At 35.1% G+C, this 22,708-nt stretch overlaps 1 protein-coding gene across 1 annotated transcript in view; it reads right to left on the bottom strand.

Annotated features, from left to right (window-relative positions):
- Positions 1 to 22,708, bottom strand: part of LOC106103126 (lysine-specific histone demethylase 1A) — a 177,141-nt gene that overhangs the window by 104,004 nt on the left and 50,429 nt on the right. The window lies entirely within an intron of this gene.

The raw sequence follows: 22,708 nt of genomic DNA, 5'->3' as shown, positions 1-22,708 counted from the left end.
TTTTCATTCATTATTTAAAATTATACATTTAATTCGTTTTCATTAACACATATTTATAAATATGCAAATGAAACATAAAAGTCTCGTTCAAGCTGATTACAACGATCGTCCATCATATTTATATCTTTAAAATTATAATCGTGTAGTTACAATGTTTATCACGAAAAACTACACATTTCACTTAACATAACATAAAGTAGGTAAGATACAATTGATGTCTGTGAAAAAAGAAAATTGTTGTTACTTTTCTATAATTTTCTTCTCATTAGAATACAATTAGTTTAATTAATAATCAAGTTAGGGGTAAAGTAGTGTGATAGTAGTATCTTTTTTACCATAAAAATATTGATAGTTAATTTCTACAAGTATTATTCAACATTTTTTTCGTAAAACAGATTTTCTTTTTCATAAATACAATGATTATTTAATTAAGTTTGTTTTTTAAAAATCTCAATTGTTATATTTTGAATTATTATAAGCTTATAACCTAAACGCAATATTTATCGGCACTACAATAATTTCTACTTCTCCATAGGAATATCTCAAACGGGTATCATAAAGTAACGTCTATACAAGAGTCATTTCTTGACATTAAATAATTGTCAAACAAAAACCGATACTAGATAATAGCTAAAGGCTTGTCTAATTTAAATATTCAAGAAACATGATCGACTTCAAAACGGCATCTCCTCGTATAGGAAAGCGTATTGCATATCAGGTTTTTCATATGAGATCCGTAGGGATAGCTCGCCGGCCGTCGACCGCGGCCCTTCAATCTGAGGTAACGAGCTCTTGGCCCTCAGCGTAAGTAGGTGTGAAACCGGAGTTGCGAACAAAAGGATCGCATTGTATACGTGTTTGATTGAAATTGCATTCATAGAATTCGCACTTAAAGTCTGTAAATGCTAAAAACATTTAAGCATTTGATGTTTAACTTTGAATTCAAATGCTAATTGGAATTTAATATAAAAGGTTAGTCGACATGGAACAATTGCAGCACGTAAATATAATATTGAAGGATGATATACCGCTGTTCTAGAACAGCGGTAATATCAACGTAAATTAGTGATCACCTAGGTGTGTATAAAATGAATTTGGTGTTTAATCTGATTAAATAAAAAATGAAATGATGTAAAAATCGAGAACTAAAATTTATTGTGGATAAAGTTAAGATACAAGAAATAAAGAATATTTATATTATGAAGACTGCATCCTTATAAATTAAAACAGTTAAACGATGCATATATGTCCCACGGGTCAAAGGCGTGTGAATTTGCGAGTCACAACTAGTATTTGATTTCAAAACAATGGGGATTGTGAGTCGATGTTATGAAAATATTAACAATATTTTGATTTAATAGCGACAAGATAAAGTGAAAGAACTGCCGGTATTAAACAGAATTTTAATAATTTAGAAATAACTGATTGAAAAATATTTAACGAAATCAGATCAAATAATTATTTAACGTATTTAAATGTTTGGATTTTTAGACCGGTACACAATAATATTTTTAGTTCAATCACAATTAGGGCACATAACACAAGAAAACCAAAACGTATACATTTTAAAGCGACAATTTTAAGTAAGATAGTGTTTCCAATTTTAAAAAAAAATCTTAATTCAAATGTGATTCGTAGCTCCTTGTCGCCATCCATCTGAGCGGGGGTAACGATCGAGAACTCGCCGAGCTGCGGTCACTGAGACCGAATGCAGCCTTTGAAATAACTAATGTTATGTCCAATATATCCTTCAGTGGACCGAAGAAACGTACAGAATATTGGATAACTTTTACATTCGTGTTAGTAACATTTATTGTAAATAAGGTAGTCTATAACTGATAGCGTTTACTACACTATACTTGTTTATATTCTTAATGTAAATTAAGTTTGTTTAATTAAATGGCATTGGATAATAAAACCTTTTTCCCAATCGTTTTTTCTATGTCATTAGGTATTAAAATTTATACGTCTAACGCAAAAAAAAATAGCATAAAGCATGTAACGTCATTGGTTCCGCATTAAAAGTAAAAAATTAAAAGTATTCATTTTCAATCAACAATTCTTGTCTTGTTGAAAATCGATGACCCGTCCTAAAAAAACACACGAGAATCTTCTATCTAGTTTTCGAAAGAAATAAATTAAAACCAAAAATAACATGAAGGTGAAAAAAATGAATACGTCGCCACGGTGTGTACAACATTAATCAGAGCTGTGAGAAGGCGTAGAGAAAATATTTTACGATTGTTACAATGCCGATGAAACGTTAAAAATGCTGTCGGAGCTATATTGAAACATTCGACGCATTGTTCGTAGCGATGAAGCCGATAAGGCACCGCGGTTCCGTCTAGCGCCCTCCGCGCACCTTGTTGATTTTCTAGCGTAAACTGTCGGATGAGACGAGCCCGTAACAAGTTTCTTTTTTATTAGTACTGGTTTAGTGTAGAACGGAACGCGACTTAGTATCGATCGGTCGATTAAACTCTTGAGATATCATAATCACCGGTCTGCGCGTTTATCGTGTGTATAATCGGAGAGCGGCAATAAATTTGTCTCATTTTTATAATCCTGGACCGTGTAGTGTTCTATTATAAAACTTTGATGTTTTGACATTCCAACCCGTTACTTTTTACTGGGGAATAAAAGTAAAATAAACAACGAACGGACCACTCGAACAGCATACAAAAGACTTCAACGAGTGCTATTCGTAAGGAATTTTATTAATTACAGAAAAACAGTATTAGTTTTAACCGTGGATCTTATCACAGATAAATGACAAAATGTATTACAAAGATATCACAGAGAAATTCATTGATTTACCTATTAATAATTGCAAACAAAAAGATATGACACTTACTTTAAATTTAGCTTTAGCTTGTAAGTAACCGTTACATATAAAGTGTTTTCTACTTTCATACTTGCTCCACTGTTCTTTGACCTCGATTTAGTGACAGAAACTTCACACAGTTAAGTTCCTCTAATTATTGTAAATAACGTCCTACTTGCAGTTGGACAGTAGTTAAAGTCGTACGATGTAAGCAAATTACATTGCATAAAGTTATTAATGTCTACAACAAATGTAAACTTAACTTAATTTTAGATGGTAAACAACACAGTGTTTTACGAGCAAAATATGAAGAATTAAAAACGTTCTGAGTAAAAAAAATGAAAATTAGAAGTATCAAAGCGTAATTATCAACCAGTGTATATGTAAGATTTTTTGTTGGATTAACGTATAATTTAGTTTGGAAAGAGCACACAATATAATATGGTTTAAATAAGTTCGGTGACTCATCGTACTAACAATCTTTATTAAAGCGAAACAATTTTGACGCAAATTATACGCTGCTTTCGACCAGCACTTTAATTAAGTTGCTCCCAAGAGATTAATTTGATAACCATTATGTTATTTCAATAATGTTAACAAGAGGTTATCTAACAATCAAACTATTTGTCTTCACATAAGCAAAAAATAATGACCAATTATTGGTTTGCTCTACAATACTAATTAAAACATCCAGTTGTATTTTTATTTTCCATTCCATTACTTTCATACTCTCAAAAACATACCCTACAAGATATAAAACGTTGTATAGATCAGTAATAAGAAAAAAAATAAGTTTACTGTTCAATTAATGAAAAGGTATACATCTCAAACACGGTCGTTTGTACCTTCCTGTGTGATCACTTACGTCTGAACGAGAGGTTCGTTTAATTACTTTGTGGTACACACTCGGCCTAATAAGTGGGCTATGAACGACGCCGATCATTGAGATGCCGGTTTACAAATAAGCCTGGCCTACATAGTACGAACATTTTTATTTGGATAAAATCGTAATTTGTGTTTTGGTATAAAATATCACTTTAAATCAAATAATTTATTCCAATAAAATATAAATCATTTTTATAATTCAACTAATAATTTAAGCCTAAAGCACATAAGATTTATTGAAAAAAATAATTACCGTAGCTTGATCAAAATATACAAAGCTATAATATTGCATCAACTAATAAAAACTCTCAGTTTTATAATCGACTTGTGCCATGCTACCAATTAAAGTAGCAGTTAATAGAAAAAATTATGTTGTACAGAACCGATCTAAACAGGCATTCAAAAATTCTCTCCCAAACTAAAGTCCACAAACGTGTATCAGGCTAAAGTAATTGGCCGCTGTTGGTTCGAGCGAGACGCTCGATATTCTATAATGGTTAGAAGTATTTAACGGTGAGATAAAATCTCAACAAAGGCGATTTGGTTGGTCGTCTTGTTTTGGTAGTTATAGCTTTCACGTATGCATCTATCAACTAATCTAACAGGGGTCCAGTTCAGTGAGAGCTCCAGTGATCGTAGATCGTAATTCATGCGTCTTAGTGATCGTAAGGATCTCTCGATGTTGGTGAGCAGTAAATGTATTGACCTGAGGTGCGAGCTAGCGAGTGAGTGCCGGCGTCGGCGCCTCGCCTCTGATATGTAAATGATAATTGGTTTTTGAATGGGAAACATTTTGTTAATATAACTGCTAACAATATAACTGCAAATACAAAACTTATCTATTAATTGACTACTAATTAAAAACTGAGCGTAGACAATCGAAGTGGAATATATTTGAGAAAAAGTTGCGAGGTGTCTAAATTTACAAAATACTTCGCTCTCTACAGATCATAGCACGAAAGCAGGTGTAATAGAAGGCGAGAACTCAAGAACTTTTGAAACGCAGACGAGACGGTTGAAATATAAAGAAATAAACCTCAGGGTCCGACTGAACCATTTCACCCAGCGGGGGCGAGCACACGGGACAAACAAGCGGTTCCCCTTTTGTTACCAAATGAATTATTCTTGGACGCTTTCCATTTATTAATGGTAGATTTTATTTGCTCTTATTTAATTTAGCATTTATTCAATCTGCCCCGGTGCGATACCTCTCGCGAGCTGTTTGTTTCTCACCTTTTGTGGGCAGGCTCATTGAGCGCGAGGTGTCGGGATGTGTTCGCAGGACTCGTGGCTCGGTTTACACGCCCAGCTCCGGTGCCTTTCATCTATCACAAAGAGTAATTGAATCCTCGCACAATTCTATGCACACCATAACACTTAATAGGGAATTTAAGCATTGGCATTGGGCATTGTGCGCACTGGATTAATGTACAGCGATAAAATAATCGCACGCAGAAGCAATTCGAACTGACCCTGGAATGCTATAGCCTGATTTAAATGGACATAGCTTGGTTTAAAGCTGTACCAAATTTAATTAACGACAACGTTAACTAACCAAACCAAAACTTTATTACGCACAAAAATTTATCATCACTCGTAATATGACATAACATCCGCGAGGTTCAGCGCTCGTATGACAATGATAGGAACACAGCACATAAAATCGATTCTACCGATATAAGCAGACCCGCTGTTCTTACAGCTTTGGCATCGTCAATCTCTGTCTTTGTCAAATGTCATCGAGATATCAGAGTTCTTATATAAATGGACATATCAGTTCGCTCATAAAATTGAAAATGGATCCTTATAAATCGGCATTATTGAGCGCAGTCGCAAATTGCTGCGCGTACGCCGCCGTGCATTATTGTACTTGATCATTGCAGTTTCTGCGTTTATAGATCTCCCTAGAAAGGTCATAAAAACCGATACTGTGGAATAATAAAAAGTTTAATAATTCAAGCTAACGCAATACGGTTTTATGCATCACGGGGAATTAAAAATAAAACTCTAACTCTAAACAATATTATTCAATTTGTCATATAAAGTGCCATTTGCTGTCTTTAGTGACCTTTACATAAAATTATCAGCTATAAAATCAATCGGTAGTAGATTCAATACAACAGTAATAAATAAATGTCATATTTATTGTTTTAAAATAAACATAGACTATACAAAGTAACCGTTATGAATACTTGGGACATAACATATATCAAATTTGACGAGCACATGTAACGTTATACTTGTAGGTAAGATACACGTAGTGGGCGGTATATAAATTAAGCTGTCGTAAAAGGCTAATATGAGGCAACTATAGAAAACACACATCCTACTGTTTCGAGAGGTCTACGGCTCGTAAATGTAAAGTTGGGAGGCGAGGGACGGTATGTCAACTATAAAAACGCAATATCATACATCGATCACGCTGTACACGCGTCCAACAATGGCCGACCATTGTGAACTGCTATCTAATCGTAATGAATATAAATTTTCAGATGACATTTACGATCGGTTCGCTCCGTGATGCTGCATCTATATAAAAGCGTTAGATACAGGTTTTAATGTACGCATACATAGCCGATGTATCACGACTGTATCAATTTGTAGCATCAACGGCGTAAAATATTCTCTTTATCTGGTCATTTATCACCAAATATTTCTTTGAGTTTGAATGTTAAACAAATCGATACGTAAGTACGTGAATCAAAGATAAACAGACTGATTAAACAACCATAAATAGTTGCCGCTCAAACCAAGAAAACAATAAAAAAGACTACTGCACTTACTAATTCGAATAGATTATAATTCAGAAATATCCCTGACGACTTTAAAAGCTAAGATAGACATTATCTAAATTCTGTTAACACAATTACTTTCACTGACAGATATTAAAAAAGATGCCTTCGATAAAATTCGAAATACAAATTCCTAATGAGAAATCATCAGCAACAAAAACACCATAAAGTAAAAAACATTAAGAGTTTATGCATTCCTAACGGGGCGAGCATAACTCGTAGCCAACACAGAATTAACACACAATCAAGAGACATGATAAATTGTTGTTAAAATAGTGAACTATGACACACGTTAGGAGCGTCGGCTGACACGTGTGTTGCCAGAGCTCCACAAAAACTGACATCTCATTGATGTATCGAGCGAGACGGCGGCTCCTGCTTCGTTGGCCGCTCGACGAAACGATGTACTATTATTTATCACGTCACGATATCTATCTCGAGCAAGTACTAATACAAAATTATCTAATTAATAATACCACTAATAAAACAACTTCAAAGCATGAATTTCAATTAGATTTGTAACAGTAACAGTTTTTGCTTAAATAAAGATTTTTATATTGCTAACAATTGAGAGGACGTTGACCTCATAGTGACACGCGATTTTCAAAACTTAAATTCGTCCTTAATTTATAAGTAAATACACAACGAACAACAGGTAATACATGTATTGTCTCATATTCTAGTACACCGAATATTAACTGCTATTAAGTCAATACTCCAGCTAATAAGGTGGACATTTGACAAATGCCTTGCCATTAAGTTGGCCCACAAGAAATACATCACTACCGACCTTAATCAAAGACGTGCGTGGATGTATTAGAAGCAACAAATTGCGAACAAGGTTCTCGCTGTTCCTAAGGCAAAAAAAATGTTACATCGACAGGCTTAAGGAGTAAAGGGAGTATTTTAACATTCTATCAAAATTAACATCACATACATTGTTAAAATTTTTTTTAGGTAAAATAATTTTCATAATTATGGAATTGTTACAATAATTTTGGCCGTAATTGATTTACCGCGGTCACCGCATTAAGCGATATTTTTATAACTTTGACTTTACCAACGTCTGGCAAAGAAAACTTCTAAAGGGTTAATTAAAACGAATGGACGGTCATCCAAGAGCCGAATGTCGAAGTTTAGCGGATCACCAATTCCAATGCTTTAATATTATTACGACCCCCGCCCGCTCTGCGTTTCTTTAATTAAAATTAACGACGCAAAACTCTGACAGTCAACGAATTATTAGTACAGAAGCTAACTTTTAATTAGTTCGCCTCCCTTCGGCCATACTTTTGTGCATTTACTTAACTTGAATAATTTGATTTCTTTTGTCGTAATTCGTTTCAAATCTAAATTATATTTCTTATTTTAGTAACAAAGAAATGCGGAGATACAAGGAATATTTGTCACCAAGAAGCATAACATTCATAAATGTATAGATGTAGATGTAGACGATGGTCGAGACCAAATAAGCCAAACACAATAAGTTAACAAACAACTATAAATAATACCGTTATACAACTTTATTGAACAAATAATTTCAATGTATTCATTTCTCCTCAAATCCTATCACGTATAAAAAAGACAATGAGTTGTAATGAAAGATAATTTTATCAACATTTTGAATTTCATGGCAGTAGTTATGCTATCATCTCATCCGGTCATGGTACATTCGAGATATTCCAATTATTTTGAATTAAGCCTAGTCAATTTCATTCAGTTGTAATTTATTTAAAACTGTTTAGAAGTGCATTAACACCACACTTATTATAAAACTAATGCTATGTAAGTTCAATATTACATCGAAATTTATAAAATGTAATAATATAAATTTCAAATATTGAATTGAAATAAAGATAATACACGGTTACGACACAAAAACATGTTAAATGCGTTAAAGACGAGCATTTAACACTTAATTAAAAATGATAACTTGTAAAACATCACAAGCGTCAATGATCATGCCTCATGGAGACACCAGGGGACCGTAAACCGGTTGCAAGACCTAGGCGAGAGAAGCCTGGGGTGCCTTTTTAATTCATACGCACTCCGCATGGGCACCTACGCCCTGCTATAAACAAATCGCAGGGTGAAACCAATGAATATTAAGAAGGCCTATGAAATAATTTTTAAAATTACTATGATGCAATTAATATGTTGCTTAAATGGGCGTCACATGAAATTAAACAAGTGTATACTGCATAATATTTAATACATAATATCATAAATTAAGAGAGAATTCTATAAATGAATTATGAACTGAAAAATATTTACTAAATGTCTTGTAATAAATTCATTATTTACTTCTTAAAGAAATCTTTCCACTGTTTTATTCGTAAAAGATAGAAAAGGATAGATAATTCAAAGAACGTCGTCTAAAATAAGATCAAAACTTTCGATTTGGTAACAGTCCATTAACGATGCGGACAACGAACTTGACAAATTGCTTACGCTCTGAATATCCAGACACCATGACACTGGGCGAGAGAGATACCGCCCGATACATCTCCGTTATGTTTAGATTACCAGATAGTTTTATCAACCACGAAAGTAACAAACGCTAACCGACCACGATATCACCGTTATTACAACAAAATACATGAATACTTTATAGAAAATAAATAAGCACAAGTGTTCTAGTATATCTAAAGATGAGATGAAGATTATTACCGATTGCCTTGTGACTTTGTAAATTCTTTCTGAATGTTCATAGAGTTCAATATCCTCAATTCATATATGTCACCATTGTAGAGACTCAGAAGCTATCCATGTTAGGGTGACTACGCTTTAATCAACTACGCTGGCTCAGAATTTAGAATAAAGACCACATCTATAGTAAGTAAAGTTTTAAATAAATTTTCCGTTCGTTTAATACCAGGGCATAGCACAATCACAGCACTCGATATAAACGAGTTCAAACGTCCGTCTTGTCTGTCGCACATCAATATGGGAAGCGTAATCAATATGTTAATATCACAGATAAGAAATTGAGATTCCTTCACATAAAACATCCAGACGCCGACACGGGACAAGAGTAGCCACTAGCCAGCATTCCCTCGAGATACCATCGTAAATAAGAGTGCGTTTAGTTAAAGCCGCGACGACTCGATGACTTTTTATCTTAAATTTAATATGCAAATATTTATATCTAAAATAAAAACTTTATAAAACCACAGAAATAATTATTCAGAAATATTCTAAATTCTAAGCATTTCTTTACGACTGAACACAAAATGCATTTAACAACGAAATAAATACAACAGATATTTACATACGAAGTTCATTTAAAGAAAACATTTTGAAAATAAAGACATAAACATGTGAAAATCAGATTTGTATAATAAAAATTATATTTTATAGTAACCGGAGCATACTTTACAAGATAGAAATAAAATCGCAAGACATCAAATATCTCGTCGTGGTCTGAATGTAAGTATTCCTAGGTTATTTCCTCAGTATTTCTGCGGCGCAATTTCGGCTACAGCACCTGTCTCGTTACGTTAGAGCATGAGTGAGGCCGTCTAGCTTTCTTCCGTCTCTGCGGTAAAAGTCTGCCTCTAACGTATTCCTGCTTTAACAAGTATAAGAGGAAAAATGTAATTTAACAACGTAAGGAAAATACTACTTGAGATTTCAACACAACGTAGAGCAGAATAAGTGGTTATGACGACCAATTACTCATTGTGTAGGTGATAAGAATTTCAAACAGTAAATCGCCGTAGCGATAACAAACGGAATTTGTTCCAGAAAGCAATCAGCAAGCGATGAGTAAACAATAACAACTACTAATTCTGGGATATGATCTACATTGTAATACAAGCTTAGATAACTAGAATTGCGTCGAGTATGACAGTACTCTTGATATACCCCCGAGCGCAAATATTATAAAAGATCAAATCATTTTTAAACACGAACTGAATTGCACACGTCGATGTCGCCCACGCGACTGTCAAAGTGAAAAGGCGCGCGCGACCCCGGGTTCAAACTTGCGTACACTCGATCATAACCGCTTCGTTAAGCGCAACATATAATTGGATAAAAATATTGCAATTAAATTTCAAAGAGATAAGTGTGTCCACTAACGTGGTTTAACGGTGTGGCAATTGTGCTTTTATTCAGTATTTATAAAGTCTCCTTCATTATTTAAACAAAAGTGCTAATTTAATCTGCCACCAAACACTATAACCCTAAAGATAACATCCTAACATAGGTTATAATAACTTATTTAAACATAGAAATTTACACAACAGACATTTAACTCTATAATTACATTACAATAAACTTCTCAATGTTCTCCAAACAAAAACATCATTTATTTGCCGCAATAAAAGAAACAAAATAAGTGTTACGTATTGCTACAAAATCTATTCACACAATAAAAAGGGAAAAATATCGCCGATATAAACGTGTCACATGTTTCCAATTTAATAGCAGTTTCTCTGCTTGGCTTCTGAGGAAGGAGGGGGTGATACCAATTTAAGTGGCTCCATACATCAAACTACATCAACCCACGTAAGAATTCTAAGTTGAATTAGAATTATAACGGCTATTTGGCTGTAAACGTAACAACACTCTTATACCAAACATAGAGCCATAAAATTTTAATCATCCCATTAAAACTGATATTAAAATTTTCTCATTTACTTTGTTCACCTCTACCTATTGAAAACCATTTCTTAGATATAAAAAATATAAAATAACCTGAACTTTAAACTCAAAAAAATTCTTAAAAAGGAAAAACCGACTTGAACTTAAATTGACTTTTTTAAATTAGAAAGTATTACCCTGGAAAATCTCACTGAGTTTAATTACGTACTAGAAAAGTATTAACACTAGGCATCATTTATTAAAAGAAAAACCCCCATAAAACAACAAAGAAACAGAACCACTTGAACATACACAAAAAGTTTCGCTCGACGTATTAGAACGATGTAGCGTACGTTTTTGTAATCACAGCGATTGATCAACATCAAAGTAGCGTAGTAAATCGATGATATGTCTATTGCGTTTGATACCGCATCGCCGCACCTCGTGAGCGGACGTGAAGTGTACAGCGTTAGTCAACGCGGACACCACGCGCTAAGACAGTGGTTAGCTACCAGCCAGGTTAATCGACCCAGCGGTATCGGCATTATGTCATTAAATCTTCATCACACGGATGAGCGAGGATAACTGGAATTTGCACATTTTATACAAGATTATAACTTGATTAAAGACGCAAAAACTTAATTAGTATATAGACTGTAATATTGCTACTAGCTTATTCCTCCACGTTTTTTTAAATAATATCCATTAACATGTACCATTGGAAATCGCAAGCTACTTGTAACCGAAATTAGTTTTCTCCGCAAAGTAATGAAAATTTTATTTTCTTACATCCAAATCCCATTCGAAAATATTAAGGTATGTATATGTTTTATGCGTTTCAAATGAATGTATATCTCAATTTTTGATTGTGCCAGTTAATTTATTGCAGGAGCTTCTCGGCCATATTTTAACGCAACAAAATAAAGACGACATGACAAGGAAGCCTGTAATTAAGGATTAAAATTCGCCTCCCTGCTATTTTTCGTACGATATTTGATTTATTGTGAAAGTTTGACATAAATTAAAGATGAATACAGTTAAGGACACACCAGCATTAAAGATATTTTCAATCAAACTTCACTTTTTCGACTTCACTTTCACTTTAGCACTCGTTTGGTATTTTACAAAATATAAAATCATCATCATCATCATCATCATCATCATCATCATCATCATCATCATCATCATCATCATCATCATCATCATCATCATCATCATCATCATCATTATCATCATTATCATCATCATCTTTCTCCTTATTCTACTCCCGTAGGATCGACGCAACAGGTTTTTGTCCTCCACATAACTCTATCATACGTCATCTGTCATCACTCTCTTTTGATCATGTCACCTCTCACGCAATCCATCCATCTTTTTCTAGGTCTAACTCTACGGATGTACCCTTCCACACTCATAACCAACTTTCTCCTTGTAACATGCGATTCATCCCTTCTCATGACACGCAATGAGATATAAAGTAAACTATTAAATTCCTAAGTCGACTTTTCCTTTGGTGCGAATATATTGCAAAAAGCTATTCACACAAAGGTAGAGAAAACTAAAGTAAAACGCTTGACAGGTCCACATTGGAAAAAACCGGCATAGTGGCGGCGGGCGAAGCGGGCCGAAGTTTTTGTAGCGGGCCGTCAAAGCTCGGTGTCGGGCCACGCGTCGACCACTCAAGTTGGCTCCTCTAATTGGACGTCTACCTGTTGCGTCTCCTTGCTGTTTTTTCAGCCCTCGAGTGTACACTTTGTGATGAGTACCCTACGTGTACAGTTTTATAATAATCCAAAGCAATTTTATAAACAAATTAATTTTAACAAATCATATCATAAAGCCTGAAAACAAATACTTTTCATTGTATCACAAACAGCGAACGACTTACAATAGTAACTGTAGTAGAAATTAAGTGCGGAACCATTTCACCTGTTGTTTAGCAACAATGGATAACTTTAATGCTGATAAGTTATATCAAGTTTTATAAAATCTAAAAGAACTGTTGAACCTTTAACGCGTTAAAACTAAGGCTACTGTACATTTTTTTGTTGGGGAAATGGAGCAAGCAAAACATCAACAACAAAGGAATGCGACTGATCTGGGACAAGAAGGCAAGGCAGGTTGACGCAACTGTACCTTACGGTCTCATGATGATCGCTTATTTTCGAAAGGCTTTCAATCAGTAATGGCTATTCGAGCGTGAAGATACCGGCGATCAGGTGCGCACCGGGCCGCTTCGACCTGCCGCCGCCGCGTATGACGATTCTCCACGCCGCCGTGCGACCGACGACGCCGGAAACAGAGTGACAAGTTAACAAAAAACTCACATCCATTCATACATTTTTCCCACCGTTATTCGAACAATCCTTATAACTATTATATGGTTCATTGGATTAGAATAGCTTGAAAAGTAATCATTGACACTTGCATTCCATTCAAATTAGGCCGATACGAGGTAAATAAAAAGGTATGGTGACTTTATTGTGTGATGTAATTACATTAAGAAGTTCATTTGAGATACAGTAGCGTTCAAAACGAATAAATTCTTACACACACATTGAGAAATTAGTTTTCACAGGTACTTGAAGACTTATAGTTAGAAGTAAAGCTACTTTAATAGAGTATTATTCTTGCCAGAATAATCAATAAATATTAAAATCATATCTCCTAAACGGTACCAAATCTCTTAACACCGGCGTACTATATGAAGGTTTAATCAGCGATTGAAAGCGAGGGATAACGAGGTAGAACAGGTAATTTTAAAGAGACCGTTAAAAGCAGGGCCATAAAACTGGCACTAAAACAATAATTAATGTAGACCGCATTCGTTATACGGACCGGTGTTATGGCGGTGACGCGAATGAATGGCCGCAATAAACAATCGTTCGATTAGTTAATCCGCCAAGCAATGCAATGATGACGGCAATAACAAGTACGACTTACACGGTACATGGGAAAAATTCAAACATGCTTTGTGAGTATTCAACAAATAGAAAGGTATTTTTAATTGTTCTGATCGTTACAAATGTTAATAAGCGATAATGCATCCATACCGTAATAAAATGTCACACATAGAGTTTAGCAAGTATACAAATAGGCCTGGTCTATCTAAGAATGTACTTGCATTAATCTTAATATGTTGTCAAAATATGTATAATAGACATATACCAAAATGGAGCACAAGTGGCAGATCTAGCCTCAATTAGTCCCTCGAGCGATTTACGTATAATCCCGGAGATGAAAATCGTAAATATCGAAAGCTGTGCGGTGCACACGTGTCACAACACGCTCGTATATAAACTACAGCGGCGGGATCCAATTTCGTTGAAATTTAATGTAAATGCATGAATTTTCCCCGTGCCACTCGTACAATCAGTGTCGAGAGCTGACATTTGCATATGCGTTGCTGAAATTTCAGAATAACTATTCCGTCGAGCTTAACCGTGTTCAAAACTTTGTGAGTACAAGACGCGAGGAATGTTGCGCCAATGTATCCTTGCTTCTCGTGTAACAGATGAATAAAATACTAACTGCACAGTATTACAACGCATGGTAAAAATGCCGGGCACTCACATGTTTCAAAAATGGCACAGCGATATAGCAGTAAGTGGCAATATGTTGCCGTCGGTAACGGAAAGTTATCTGAGCATATGTTATTTCCAAGTGCGCGTAATCAGCGGCAAGCCAAGTAAGAATTAGTAAAAAAGGGCAGGTGGTTCGACGCCCAGTGATGCTAAATTGAACGAAAAATCTGTGGCATCTGGCAATACAGTCTGGTCAGTCAGTGTGCCACATGCCAATAAATATGGTCAGTTAAAGCGTGGACATTTTTTTCTATACAGTAACTTCTGTTCTTTAACCATCTGTGTAGCATAAATAACGTCACCGGATTTTTTACATACACGATATTAGTAATAACACAGACAACTGAGATAAAAGTATATCAAAACAATTCAAACGGCATATCTTTATACAATAAACGCGCTACACGTTCACATTTAAAACTGCATAACTGTAAATGTATAACGTAAAAGTACCAAGTAGAATAACAAAAATACGTAGTTCATTCAAAAAAAGAAAACGCGTACACTCAACTCATAAAATATTCATAACAACCCAGTTCACGTTTCCAGTATCATGCAGAAAGAACACGCATTATTAACAAGTCGCTCATAAAACGTACAAGGCAGAAGCTAAAATCCACCCTCGTAAATTTACCAAATAGTCCAAAGTCAAATTAGAGTCAAGCAATAAACACTGTTTCTTGATCTTATATACAAACATTGTTGATTCTGTTGTTGGTTTGTCATACGCCAGTTAGATACAGACAAAACTTGTTTCTCAAACAATGGTGTACAATTTGTTTTAAGACTGCGGTCGACTAACTTTCGAAACGAACAATATTAATACAGGTTATAAATCAAAACTAAAATTATTCAAACAACCGTCTCTCCTTCGAAATAAATGACGATAATGCCAAAATCGAAAAATAATTGAAATTCAGAAGGCTGCATGTTCGATTCATTACTTTATTGCCTTCCATTTTGGGCCCGCGTGTAGCAATTAAACATTCATTCGTAAAGTCAAAAGGAATTTCAAGAAGCATTAATTACAAAACCGAAGGCAGGGATTTTAACTAAAGTAGCAATGAACGGCATATGATACCTTTATTAAATAAAAGGTTGATGTGTAATTAAAAGCGCCCAAAATTTCAATATATAATTTGAATTAATAAACTTTCACATATGAGTGCTGGATACGTAGGTCTATATGCCCACTATTTCAATATCATAAAACTATCAAACAGTGAGGAGGCACGTCGGTGATTCAAATTAAAGCCCACGCTTTCTTCTCACATTACTAGCGAAGGGCCGTGTAGCGTGCACCGAGTGAGACCATTCATACTCGACTTTATTCGATTTGCCCACCGAGACGTCGCGCGACGGCAGCACAAAGGCGTTTAAATTTTAAATACGATCACCATTACTGACATCAATATAAATGGAATAAACAATAATGGGTGCATTTATACCACTATTACTGGTTATCAAAGAGCAATTAAAGAGACATCGCGAGAACGGACACCGCCGTGCCGCGCCGCATACGCTCGATACACTTTTGACTTCGATTAATCGTTTCTTTTTGTTCAATTTCAATATCACGCATTTGCATAGGAATGTTCTAGTTGTCGGTACTTATTACTGACATCATCATTCATTTGAACATTTATTGTCCAAGTAGGCGTCGACCCATTGGTAGGTGAAGATGACCAGGCTGATGAACTGGAAAAATTCATGAAGCTCTCAAAAGAATAGACCGTGAATAACTACAAACCTGAACATATGCATTTATAACCAAAGGAATTTTGGGCTTGAAATTAACAAATTTTATACATAGCTACCGAATGATGTGCGAGACAAAAAGTTAATTAAAATTGTCGAGTTGACAGTGTCAGTAGCGGCAGGTGGTTATGGGAAGCGCGGCCGTGCGCGTCCGATCCGCGCCGCGACCAATCGCTGCTAATTGTGACCAACACTGAGGGCTATAACAAATTAACGATCACGGATTATAGTCGCAGACTTCATCTATTATGTTATGAAGTCAATATAACATTAATTTAATAAGTACTTTTTTTATAAAGTCTCATTTCAGTTAAATACACCAAATTTGAACTTCATTGCACACAAATTCATTGGTCAGTCAACTAGTAGCTAGGGTATAATTATTAGCACAATTAATTACTCAACTGGTTGATCGACTGATCGCCTGAATAGTCACTAGATTAGTTGCACGATTAATCACATGCTACCAAACCTGGTTACAATGAAATTTTGTTACGAAAGAACATTTTTGGAATGTTATCCTCAAGTAAAGATTAATTTTTACCAGACGATCAACATCAAAATATATACGCATACAATAGAGTATGTGGACGGCAATAAATAAACAAGCGTGTATATGTTTTTGTTTATACTGTCGCCAGTCGACGGCGGGCATCGATTCGTGTCGGCCATCAGTCGTGCGCATACCTAATTCAAAGAGCTGAGAAACGTCTAGTGTAAGATAGATCACCTTTCTACATGTCACATCTTACCTGTGTATAACCACATTCAACGCATTTATAAGAATAGAGGCAACTGACACTGAGAACAAGCAATAAGATAGTCCTACGTAGACAATGGAATTACAATATGTTTTTTATTAAATTTACAGAGAGGAAAGACAGACCAAGGGTTTTGTTTTTTTTTAATACTTCTACTTGTCCACCAAAAAAAATAAAATGCTAAAATTACTATTCATTTAGTTACATCGGTGCACTGTGGTTTTATACTATTTTACAGACGCTTGGAATAGATTACTTGCAGATAAGCTAAAAAGCAGATACTTTTAAACATTCAATAACAAAAATAAAAATTCATTACTACAGATTAAAAACAAATTGTTCATTAGTATCACCATCTAAACCAAGTTTATTTATATTTTTTACGCCAGGAACATTCGTAAGCAGTCATACATGAATTATTGGTACTTAAGAGGCTTACGATGTGATCTCCGATAACTAACGAGTATACTTCAACTGATTATTATGGAGGTAATTATTGAAATATCCGTATTTAAATTTATAATCAAGGATGATTCGGACCCTTTTTATTGGCTACGACGTGAGCACACGAGAGATATTTCGTGTTGACCGTTAACGCCGGGACGATTAATAGGATTTTATTTGATGGGGTAACGGTTTATTAACTATTACATAACAGGAGAATATAAAGTTAATGCCTAGGTTTTATTTAATTCACTTCATTTGCATACTGAGAAATACGATGAATATCCTAACTAAACACTATAAATAATTCTCGTGATAGGTTAAATATTTATATTACTTCCGACCAAGAATAAAAGTCGCAGTTTATATATCGAAGTGATAGACAAAGCTGATTACAAAACAATGCCAGGTATCGTAAGAATGTTTTCTGATATGGTTTTCTCACGACGGTTTCCCTCGTCACAAAGCATAGGGAAAAATCAGTAAGCCAAATATAAATTTAAAAATATCTTCCAGTGCATTCGTAAACAATAATTTTCTTGGCTTGATATGTGAAAAAAAAATATTTTCTTAACTTTTCTATGATAACATGTTTCATGATAAATTACGATACCCCTTTGTGATTGGTACATATTGCATATACTAAGATTTTAAACAGACAAAAAAAATATCCAACATTATTTAAATATTTATATCGGTCGACCAAAGATAAGTAATGCATAGGCGATGCAGCGAGTCTTGTACAATAACAAGGGACACACGAATTGCCCAGTAGCGGACGGTTATCAGATAATAAATATTATGGTCCATTCTTTTAGGTGAGACGGTCATTAATCGAGTGGTCGATAGCGAGCGTATCGCCTTACGGGCCCGCATTGTTGCTCCTACAGTTGTTCCTATTTATCAAAACGCCAGTAATATTGTTCTTACGCACACCAACGCTGGATTTCTAAGATACCTTTGTTGCTAGACAGTTGACATTGGTAATATTACAATGTTATTGTTAAGTTTCTTAGACGTGATCAGTCAAAAATTTCCCAAACCAGTTCATTTGTAAGAGTTTTAACACAGTTTTATTTCAGACATAAAACCTTTATGACATTTCTAATCCTTTAACTCGCATAAACAAAGAATTTAATGCCATATATGAAGAATCATAGTCACGATTTCGTCAAAGTCGAAATGATTTGCATATAAATGACTTTCTTCAATGTGTAAATCCACGTGTTGCTCTCAGGGGAAAGAGATTAATATGGTAGGTGTCTCCATGTGCCGGGTGACAGAAGACTTAAGCCGACATCCGTCAACGCCGCCGTACGTAATCACCAAATCGAAGATCGATGTTAAGCCAGCTTATTAAACTTTAACGTATCACAAAACTAGTTTCGGGTTCATCGATCGCGAATCCCTACGCTGCTAGGCTTAAATAAGAAAAAAAAACAATAAAATAAGAAAGCAAGTCCAGCTGACTTCAAGTCGTTCATAAATAGAGCTTCTAAAATTTCTACGTTATATAAAATCATAATATTGACTACGAACTCTACTGATCAAAAAGAAATAAGTAATAAAACAGTTACAGTCTTAACATAAAATAACAAGAGAATTACAAGTTTCTGTAATATAATTAAAACGTATTAATATTGAGATTACGAACCGGCATTCCAAAATGTTAGCACATAAATAGTAGCAAATTGTATTTGTAACGAGGGTGCTTCGGAGTAGATCGGGCTTACGCAAGAGAACCACGACTATTTATTCTATTTGCCGAACGTGCTTCACAGTCGCGGTCGCTGTTTAACGATGCAAATTTATCGAAGCGTTTAACAAAATGCTCAATAACCTATTTGATCTACATCACTTAAATAGGATAGGAGGAACTTAGAACCAAAGATATTATCGATGGAAATTTCGTTTGTTTATAAAACCAAGATTTATTTCGAAGTTTTTTACTCGAAAACAATTTGTACATCTCAAACTAACTATCAGAATCAACAAATCAACTGTGCAACAACAAATTCACTAACAAACGTTGTTAGATGTCTATTGTATAAGGCGCAGTTTAGTACTAAATATTTACTCAATTCATTTAAAAAAGAAATACCGGCGGAATACAAAATCCGCTGAATAATTTTATTACAACTTCAAATACTCTTATTAAAGGCAATATGCAAATAGAAGACGCTTAAGAAAGATATCAGAAAAATACGTCTAGTACTTAAAAGATGATATCAAAAGCCAATAAACGAATAATCTGGAAAGTGAATAAAAGACAGCATTGGAAGTAGGAATGTTGAACATAAACTGTTGGCAACAGCAGTTGGATCCGATAAAGGCTCACATCGAAGGCTCCGCCGGTGCGCAGTTACCAATACCGATATATTCGAACCTTTCTTTGCGAAAACAATGCAGCAGGCTTGATTCGATTACAATGACCGAAAGCCTAGTAAATGTTAGTTTCGACTTCTTTCTTATAAAACACTATAAGTACTGTATGGAATAAGATTATAAAATTTTAATTTCCTTTCATCATAATTTCAAGTAGGTACTTACATTTTTTTAGGTACACTTCAAATTGTATGAGATAAAATAAAAGGCGAGCTTGGTTTCTCTACAATTTAGCTGTCTATTTAGCAAGCGTCAATTCAAATCACAACTAGGCAGCCGTTTACAAGTCGGCATAAAATGTTATGCTTGCTCGAAATGGGCTGTGGGCTGTGGGCTCAGATTCGCGTCTTAAACGAGATCCGCTCGTTTACCTCGCGCGTCTTGTAAATTGATGGTTTCACCTCGTTCCGCGCGAAACGATCATCGCATCCCTTTCGCACGTCGCGCGCCATACAACGTGGTAATCATTGTTTACGAAATAAAAAAAGCCGACCAGTTCAAAGTATATGCGGACGGGAAAAACGAAGACACGGAGGTATTCCGATAAGTTTAAGATAAATAGCTTGCCGAGTTTTACTTGCCCTTTATTCGGAAAGGTTGTTTTTTATATCCTTTCGTTTCAAATATAATCTACACTCGAGATCGATTTAGTAGAAATCATAACTAACAAGTTACATCGGAATTTGCAAATCTCCAACCTGCTGTTTATCGCAAACTATCTAACATGTTCACCAACGAGCAACTCGGGAATGTACACAGCGGATTTATTATTGGACAAAGACATATTTCAAATCTCTTTAATGATATTTTTACTTTAAGAAATTAATGTAAATTAAACTGCGACTAGCAAATATTAGATTGTCTAGCATCTGCAAAAATATAAATGATAATGGTTTAGGCAGCGTAAGCTGAAAAAAGTTAAATCATTGTAATTTTTTAACGCCGTGGTCCAGAAATATGTTGTTTTTTAATAATTGGTGAATCTGTGTAACATGGTGAATCTGTCAAGTTTTCTTTTTTTACATTTCGCACGAACAATGTATGTGAGCATGTTAAAAAAAGTCCGTTTCAAATAAACGCACGTCTTGTAAAATGTTCAAAGTTCAATATCTTGTATGTCTTACGCATCTTCCTTGGTCGCAAAACACGAGCTTGACACGTAACCACGTCACCGCCCAACGACAGAATGATGGATTATCCTTAAACTGGGTCAAACAAGCCCATTTAGCTTCCATTTTGTATAAGAATCACATAAAATTCACTTAAGTATATTATTCCTTTCATTTTCTAACATGCCAGAAAGATTTTCTTACAAATGCTTGAGAATGTAAAACAGGACAGTAATGTGTTGGACACACATTAAGGATTTAAAAAAAAAACATGTTTTATTAGCAATGTAGCTAGTCGCTCGCGTAGACAGTTTTATCCGATGAGTCTGAACTCATCATGGGTTTGAACCCACTGTTCATTTGTAACATGAACTGTGTTTAAATTACCTGTTAAGTTTCTTAATGAAATGGACGAATCTTTAAAAAAATATTTATACTTAAAACTCTGTAAAATTATAACCAAAACAACGCAACAAATAATCAAGTAGCTGCTTAACTGTTACGCATAATCATTAACATTTAACAATTGCAACGTGTCAGCAAGAAAATCGAATCAAACACGCACGAAGTGGCATCGACAATAACGCAAGCGATATCATGAGTTAACCGGATAATAATTTGCGACGGGACGAATTATCATCTGGTCGGCTACACTGGATTACGCAAGGCAAAAAGTAAACTGCTACAATAAGTAACCGCCATACAATACTGACCGCTGATCTGATAAGATGTCGACCGAGAATTTTATTAACGTAGGAAGAGAGGGCACGGCCGCTGTCGAAAGTGAATTGTCGTACCAGATACCGACATATCCCTCTTCACTTTAACAAGGTTTGTGCTTCGGTGACCAAGCAATTGCATTCACGCCTAAATGGAACCTGAATATTCAAGCTAAAAAGCTAGATATCAATTCTTTTCCGAACATCCACGTTGTGTACAAAAGAATATGGAATAGAGTCAAAAGTTCACATCAGCTATTAAAAACGTCAAATCACAAGTATTTATAGAGACATTTCTGACTGATTTGTCTTGTGCAACAAGACTATGGAATGCTTATTGTGTTTGCATAGTTGCGAAGTTGTTCTATTTCTCAGAAGTACTTAAAGAAACGGTTCGAAACGTTTTAGTAACACAGTATTATGTCTTACTAATAAACATTTGGATAATATATTTTTGTTGCCAATAGCACCATATCTCATGAATCTCGTTTTATATTAAACAATCTAACAATTAATGAAAAGCTTGGTTTAAAGGTCAAGTGCAACATTTGGCGTTATCGCAAGTATGTCATCGGCGTCGGAAGAACAATGTTTTCCCCGTCGCCCGCCGCGCCTTGTTACCTTTCGAAAGCGTCGACTCATAAACAAAGCGACCTCTGAACTTAATAACAATGTGAGGCGGGCGTGCGAAACGGGGGATGCTCCGCGACTTGCAATAATTCTTTCGGGCCCATCGAGCGTCGCTAGCTTCATGACGCGCCATAATTTTGCGCTCTGTAAAATTATGGCGCGTTGCAACGGCAAATTCAGTTCGTGGCTAGCCGCGGCGATTCCGCACGCAGATAAATACCATTTAAGAC

The sequence above is a fragment of the Papilio polytes genome, unplaced genomic scaffold (assembly GCF_000836215.1).
Source record: "Papilio polytes unplaced genomic scaffold, Ppol_1.0 DF823868.1, whole genome shotgun sequence".
Lineage (NCBI taxonomy): Eukaryota > Metazoa > Arthropoda > Insecta > Lepidoptera > Papilionidae > Papilio > Papilio polytes.
The sequence above is the reverse complement of the archived record's forward strand: the minus strand, read 5'-3'. Positions and strand labels throughout refer to the sequence as shown.